The sequence below is a fragment of the Lampetra planeri genome, chromosome 44 (assembly GCF_965212315.1).
Source record: "Lampetra planeri chromosome 44, kcLamPlan1.2.h2, whole genome shotgun sequence".
NCBI lineage: Eukaryota > Metazoa > Chordata > Hyperoartia > Petromyzontiformes > Petromyzontidae > Lampetra > Lampetra planeri.
The window spans coordinates 6,518,930-6,527,352 of record NC_136150.1 but is presented as its reverse complement, the minus strand read 5'-3'; the positions used below and the strand labels follow the sequence as shown (position 1 = coordinate 6,527,352).

The 8,423-nt window shown below is 43.1% G+C and overlaps 1 long non-coding RNA gene across 1 annotated transcript; it reads left to right on the top strand.

Moving 5' to 3' along the window:
- Positions 1-4,869: 4,869 nt before the first annotated feature.
- On the top strand, positions 4,870-7,900 carry LOC144732884 (uncharacterized). Its single transcript, XR_013588255.1, has 3 exons — positions 4,870-4,922; positions 5,029-5,289; positions 5,396-7,900. It is a non-coding gene; the product is annotated as an uncharacterized LOC144732884 (long non-coding RNA).
- The last annotated feature ends 523 nt before the right edge of the window (positions 7,901-8,423 follow it).

Genomic DNA, 8,423 nt, shown 5'->3' with positions numbered 1-8,423 from the left:
CCTCGCTCTACCCCTGGCCACACCCCCCGCTTCTGGAACCTACTAGCGGGTTCTTGATGTGCCCCTTCTGCGACCTGTCCCCTAGATCCCCCTCTCGTGTATATCCTGGTACTGCTGACGTCAGGGCTGCCGTAAGCCGCAGATCCCCTTTCCTGCCAGCAGCCAGCGCTATGCCACTACACTATGCCACTACACTATGTAACTACACTATGCCACTACACCATGCCACTACACTATGTAACTACACTATGCCACTACACTATGCCACTACACTATGCAACTACACTATGCCACTACACTATGTAACTACACTATGCCACTACACTATGCCACTACACTATGCAACTACACTATGCCACTACACTATGTAACTACACTATGCCACTACACTATGCCACTACACTATGCCACTACACCATGCCACTACACTATGTAACTACACTATGCCACTACACTATGCCACTACACTATGCAACTACACTATGCCACTACACTATGCCACTACACCATGCCACTACACTATGCCACTACACTATGTAACTACACTATGTAACTACACTATGCCACTACACCATGCCACTACACCATGCCACTACACTATGCCACTACACTATGTAACCACACTATGCCACTACACCATGCCACTACACCATGCCACTACACTATGCCACTACACTATGCCACTACACATGCAAGAGAGTAGGCTCAATAATCCTTCATAATCGGCAAGTGGCCTTTGCGATGCTGGGCACAATTCGCAACCAAGCGTTGAAGCATTCCACGTAGAACAGGGGGTCGGAAACCAAAATAACAAGAGGCATTGTTGTGTTTCGAATTCGGTGCGAAACTCAATATTTTCAATGCATGTGAATACATACACACATGGTCTAGCCCCACAACATCTTGTCACGCTTCTATCTTTCTACGTGCCTTCTTGCACCCCCTACATTCTCAATCGTGGCCGTCTCTCTCTGTCTCTCTGTTCCTCCTCCTTGTGCTCAATCCATGCTTTTGCTCGTGTTCCCCTCCCTCGTGCCCGTTCACTGGAACAAACTTCCCCCTCCATCTTAATCAGCCACCTTCGCTCGCTAGTTTCCGCTCCGCACTCGAAACTCACTTCTTGTTACCTACCTCACCCCACGACCCCCCGTAATCTCCCCTGCATAACCACCACCGTTACTGTTCCCTCTTCGTAATCTAATTACACGGCTTTCACTCATTGCCCGTTCATTCAATCCATTCATCATCATTTACTGTCGTTAATTTCTCTCTTTCACCGAATTCACACATCACAGATTTGCCCATTGCTTCCTCTCATCTATTCCATGCACCTCATCTCCACCCAGACATTCATATGTGCTATTGTTAATTCTGTGTAAACGTTTAAAATGGCTTTCTCTCGTTAAGTTATTTTCAACCGTGTTTGTCAATTCGTCTTTACCGGGTTGTTTGTTAACTATTTTCCGCCCTGCCATGCATAGCGCCCTGAGAACGATTCTTTACGAGTGCTTTATAAATACATGTCTTTTATAATTCTTATTTATGGAGCCGTAGGTTTCCAACCCCTGACAATCGAACGTCAAATTGCACCGGTTCGGACTGTGTGCAGTAGAACCCCTCTTAACGACGGCGATTGGTTCCACGAAACCAGTCGTTAAGTGATTTGGTCAGTAAGTGAGTATAGGAAATACATGTTAAAGACTTTATTCGTTCAGATAGCCTTTTTCACCTAAAACATATTTTAACAATGGATATTAACTCAAGATTATAAACACAAAACATGAAAATAAACTAGGTTAATCAATGCATTCATTAATATTTACTGTCGTCGTTAACAGGGGAATGGTAAGCGAATACATTGGGCTCTATGGAGGCACTACACTACACTATACACTACACTACTATACACTACACATTGGGCTCTATGGAGGCCAGTCGTTAAGAGATTTAGTCGTTAACAGGGTCGATCGTTAAGAGGGGATCTACTATATTCCATTAATGACGAATAGAATCTCGTTTGGGAGTGTGCAGCATTTGAAGTATCGTGCTGGGAAAAATGTAATTATGTAAGCATAAAAGATTAGGCCCCATGCGTCGTTAAGAGAGCGGCGCATTGGAAGCACTTGCATGTGTAAAGCAGAGGAGGAATCATGCAAACTTCATCGCTATAAATTCGCTAAGCAGCGCTGTTATTGGCTTTTTCTGCTTTTTCATGTCTTTCAGATGACTACCGCAGTTGTACCTAATGTCGAAACGGTATGTTACCAAAGCCAATGGAGTGACATTAATGCGTCCTGGCATGTGAGCCCGCATTTTACCGTAAGGAGAGAGTTTTTCTTTTTGTAATTGCGCTCATTGATTATGTCTTTAATGGATACAAAACGTAAATTAAAGTGTCTTATCCGCACAAACTACCTAAACAGAGTAATTTATTGAGCACGTTGCTTTTAAAAACATTACCAAACTTGGCACAGACAATGTAAATGCTTAATCAGAGTTCGAGACCGATTAACTTTTTGCATTGTGTGTTCACTCTCACAATTGCACACTTCTTTATAATAATTAGAGAAAAAACATAATTAACTTAGGAATATCTTGAGACTTAAAACATTGCTTTTGTTAAAACGAGTTAAGCAGCAAATTAATTAAGATGTCGAGTTTTTATTATTTATTTTCAACAATTCCATTTATTTCGTGTGATTTCAAATCAATTAATCACTGAGCTGTAAATTTAAAATAATGTGCTCTGTACGGTGTGCACAGTATTTCAACGAATAGCAAATTACTGAATACAACTGAAAATGTGCATCTGCAGTAACCACTCCAACGAGTCTTCAGGACCAAACATGTGTCGTCATGCTTCTGTTCGGCGTGGTCCGACCACGTGCCGGCAATTCTTCCCATCTCTCCTCTCTCACCGTCACGCGAACTCTGGTCAGCCTCGCAGCAGCAGCAGCAGCGGCTTTTGGCTGGCCATCGAACAAAGATAATCACAGCATCGTGAGCTTTCACAATGCCCTTCTGCGGCCGTCTGGAACGCTCTTTATTCCAAATTTTCGGAAGCCACTAGAGCTAGGCGCTTTTAAATCAACGAGATTGAAAACTCATTTCTTTAGAACTTATTTTTGCGTTGAGTTTGTTGTCCTTCCCCCACACCTCCGATAAGTACCGTTAGAAACGTACGGTGTGAAAGAAGTTTAACATAAAACGTCCATCTTTCCTATATGTTACTCACACAGCCTGCTGCTTTTCAAACCCCGAACACCCCTTGGTTGTCCCCTTCCATTTCTTTAGATTTTGCTGCTATGAATGTCCACGTGATAAGCCACTTTGTTGAACTGTCTTTTTGGCAAGTTCACTTCGGAAAAATAAGCGAAGAGCAACGTGGGATTTTTCCTGGTAGATAAAACAGTTGTTTAGCTTCAATTGTCGATTTTATTTGAAAGTGATGTGTTTGTTTACCTTTCCTATACTTTGCACTGCTCTCGTGTGTTTTTGGCTGTTTTTTGTTGAAACGTTGTAACCCGCTCCTACTAGAAATGTGTGAAAAATAGCTTTATAGCTCATCGGATTCTTCCTACAGTATAAATAAAGTCTGATGATGCAGATTTTACATCTCTCCGATTAGCCACATCCTGTCCCAGGTGGAGCCAAGTCCGTTTCCCGATACACTCTCCATAACATGCACACATCTCCCCCCCCACCGATCGCCCGCATCCTCAGGTGACGGAGGTTCGGTTAGGTGGCCTCTCACTTCCCTCTATCCAGCCACAGGTGCCCTGGTACAGTTACACATCGATCCACATAATTATTTGTACAGCACCCTTAAGCAATTGTTCTCATGGCGTTATGCGTGGCAAGAGACGGAAAATTGTGAACGACCAAGTCAAGAAGTCGTAAAAATGACGGTGGAAAGCAACTGAAGAGAGAACAACATTTTAAACAACATGTCAGGTGCGAGCTCGGATTTTTATTCAATATCCAGTCTTCATTGTCATTGCATTGCTTCAGTATTCCACATAGCACACTTATGTTTATGTAAGAATGTAAACGACATAACGTGCAGTGTCTTTGCATGTCGTGCTATTGGTTCGTGCTCGACTCGCAATCAAAAGCTCGATTCCCAGCTGTGGGCATCAACCCTCTTGGAACTTTCGATTTAAAGCTTTCGTGACTGCAGGAATTCATCTTCTTGGTTCTTTCGGTAAAGTCACGTGACTTTACCGAAAGAACCAAGAAGATAGTACAACTTTGTGGGAAGTCAACAGCGGTTATCACTCAGTGTGAGTCTGTGATTGTGAGCAATGGCCCATGTTGGGATGAAAGCTTCATGATGTGTCCAGCCAGTGATGCTACTCTTGACACCTTTGTTGAACAAATGAAATTCAAAGTCAAGTGAATAAAAAAAAAGACATCCGCGCTCGTAGAATCCATGCATTTTTTTTTAAATGCGGCGTTAATTTGTGTATTACACATTTCCGCGATTGTAACCATTCCCCCAATTTGCACTCGGTCGTAAATTGTTTACGCAATTAAGTAAAATGAAAATTACGACCGCAGATAACAAAAAAAAAGAGGTAACTGCACGTCATGCATCAACCAGAGCGAGATTTAAGGTCCCCGTGAAACGGCACGTGAATGAATAATGACATTACGCCGTGATTCACTGCCAAATAAATGTGTCGCTGCGCCATTCACCGCTCACGGAGGGAAGCGCAAGGTTTGCCGGCATCTGTTGGCGCAGGGCCGGCCCGAGGCATAAGCGAACTAAGCGGCTGCTTGGGGCCCCCTGGCCACCAGGGGGCCCCCGAATCGTTTTTTTTTTTACAATTAAATAACTTAAACAAGTGATATAAATGAATTAATGAATGCCCCTACTGACATATCGAGTGTCAGAGCCTCCACAGCTGATGATACAGCAGGTGAGGTTTTTCTTGATGGCAAATGGTTACATAGCCTGTTAATATGACATGACACATTTAGCTTTTTATTTATGTATTTATTTGTTTGTTTATTTTATCATTGCAGGTTCATCCACTGCAGAGTTACAAGCGACTGAAAGCGAGGAGCAGTTACAAGCGACTGAAAGCGAGGAGCAGTTACAAGCGACTGAAAGCGAGGAGCAGTTACAAGCGACTGAAAGCGAGGAGCAGTTACAAGCGACTGAAAGCGAGGAGCAGTTACAAGCGACTGAAAGCGAGGAGCAGTTACAAGCGACTGAAAGCGAGGAGCAGTTACAAGCACTTACATTCACTGATACATCGGTTTCAACCTCAGCCAGCATGACAGGTCAGTTAATCTAAAAGTTTTTGTTTTGTGTTGGCTTTACTATAAAATATTCTGTGTTATGTTATTTTATAATTCTATTTTTTATTTTTATCTAATGTCCCTACAGGTCCTTCTACATCTCCACCCACTGCAATAGATTTCCCATCTACTCCCTCAACAAGCTCCAGCTATCAAGAAAGATCAACAGCTCCTCCAATTGACCCAGTTGAATGGTCAGCATTCCTGTCAGACTCAGAAAGGACTGATCTGGTAAGAAGAGGGCCAGTGCCAATAAGTGACACCTTTACCTTCCCCAAGAAATCAGATGGACGAAGCTTTCACTACCACTACACATACAGACAGTTAGTTAATGGGGAAAAAATCAAGCGAAGCTGGCTAATTTATTCAAAGCAAAAAGATGCGGTTTACTGCTTCTGTTGCAAATTATTCACAAGAAAGTCCACAAAACTGTCAACAGAGGGACAGCGTGATTGGGTAAATGTAGGTGCTTTGCTGAAACAGCATGAGAATAGTCAAGATCATTGCAGTAATATGGTGAAGTGGAAAGACTTTGCCCTCCGTCTTTCTAAGCAGAAGACTATTGATGCAACAGAAATGGCCCTTTTGGAGGCAGAAAGAAATCGTTGGAGAGATGTTCTCATTCGTTTGATTAGTATCATTCAGTCTTTGGCGGAGAGGAATCTTGCACTCAGGGGGTCTGTCGATACTTTGCATCAGGCCAACAATGGGAACTTCCTTAAAGAGGTGGAACTGATGGCAAAATTTGACCCGGTGTTAAAAGACCACATCAGACGAATTGATAGTGGAATGCAGCACAACACGTACCTGGGTAAGACTATCCAGAATGAGCTGATAGAGTGTGTCAGTGACAAAATAATTGAGGTAATGGTGGCAGAAATCAAGGACTGCAAATATTATTCAATTATTTTAGACTGTACACCTGATGTTAGTCACCATGAACAAATGTCTGTTGTGGTGCGCACAGTCACTCTGGGCAAAACACCAGAAATAAAAGAGCACTTTTTAGGATTTCTGATAGCTCCAGAATCCACTGGCCTGGGTTTGTCCAATCTAATCCTTAACAGGCTTGAGGAATTGAACATCCCTTTTCAGGATTGTCGGGGGCAGTCCTATGACAATGGGGCTAATATGAAGGGAAAAAACAAAGGTGTGCAGGCTAGGCTATTAGTTAAGAATCCAAGAGCTTTTTATGTGCCTTGCAGTTCTCATACACTAAATCTGACCGTTTCAGATGCGGCTAAAGCATCAACGGATGCTTCTTGTTTTTTTGGAAATGTGGAGAAGCTGTACAATTTGTTCGCTGGGTCCACTCAAAGGTGGGCCATCTTACGGAAGTTTGTTGACATCACCCTCAAGTCCTGGAGTGAGACACGCTGGGAAAGCCGGATAAAAAGTATTGAAGCTTTGCGCTACCAGTCAGAGAAGGTGAGGGAAGCCCTGCTAGAACTGAGAAGTAAAGCGACTGACCCTGTAGTGGCTGTTGAAGCCAACTCCCTTGCGGAAGAGATAGGTTCATTTAGGTTTCAGATTTGTTGTGTTGTCTGGTGTGACATTTTGTCTAAAATTAACATCACGAGCAAGCTTCTACAGTCAACCAACATGCAGCTTGATGTAGCGGTTAACCTTGTAAAAAAGAACAAAGGCGAACTTATCAGTTACCGAAAAACAGGCTTCTGTGATGCACAGACATCTGCTAAAGAAATTTGTGAGTGGATGAACACAGAAGCAGTGCTGAAAGAGAAGCGATTGCGTTCTACAAAAAGGCACTTTGCCTATGAGGCTGCAGATGAGCCGATAGTGGACGCTATGAAGAGGCTGGAAGTGTCATTTTTTAATGCTGTAGTGGACCGTAGTATTCTGTCATTGGAGGATAGATTTAAGTCTCTAAGTGAGGTTAAAGAGAACTTTGGAGTGCTGCTCAATTTTAGGGAGCTAGATCAAAAGGTCCGGAGGGAACAATGTGAGCTTCTTGGGGAAAAACTCTCTTGTGGAGAGGAGGCTGATATTGATGGTAGCGCACTGGCAGTAGAGATAGAGAGTCTTCCTGAACTTCCCCAAACTATGATGACTGCCTTTGAGCTTCTCACATACCTCTCACAAAATGAGATGTGTGAGCTTTACCCAAATCTTTGGGTAGCTCTCAGGATAGCCTGCACTCTGCCTGTGTCAGTTGCCTCAGCAGAGAGGAGCTTTTCCAAGCTCAAATTGATAAAAACATATTTGAGATCATCAATGGCCCAGGAAAGACTAAGTGGACTTGCAGTCATTAGTATTAATAACAAAGTTGGCCAAGCAATACCATACAATGATGTCATTAGTGACTTTGCCTCCAGAAAAGCTAGGAAGGAACGATTTTGAGGTCATTGTTGTACAGTTGACATTGTTGAACCCTTGCTGTTCTTATGTTTGCTTTCATTATTTAAGTATCTTTTTTTTTGTAACATTCTATTTTTGATTAGATTAATGTTTGTCTATTTTGGTTTTATTTAAAAGATTGCACATTTAATGCACATTTGCAAATAATTTATTTAATATGTTTTTTGTGACCGTTTGTATTCAGAAGTTTTAATAAAAGAGTGAAGTATTTTAAGTGTTGTTTTTATTTTTTATTAATACATAACCTCACTGTATTCGTTTATAATATTCGCTATAACATTATAGTGTGACATTTGTGTCAATAATCTTCTAGCACAGATGAGTCTGCGTGGTGGGAGGGGGGCCCCCAAATCAAATTCTGCTTAGGGCCCCCAAGAGGCTCGGGCCGGCACTGTGTTGGCGACGGCAAACGATTAAAGATCGCATCTTATAAACACAGCATGCGTATGCCGCGCACGCGACTGCCTGGCGAATGAGCACTGCCTACGGGGCCCTACTTTTGCAGAGGACGAAACGCGCACGTGACCCACCGGCAGATGTAGCGAGGGCGCGGGGTGGCAGCAATTCGCGTTCCGCCACCCTCGTGGGACAGGTATATAGCCTGTGCGGGCGGTCAATGTTCGGCCGTGGCGTTGTGATCCATGAGAAGAAATATACCGTCGCTTTCGCAAGCCTACCGACAGAAAACTGTTCCTTCTTGAAGCGAGCACGGTGGTACAAAGCGACGATTTCGCACG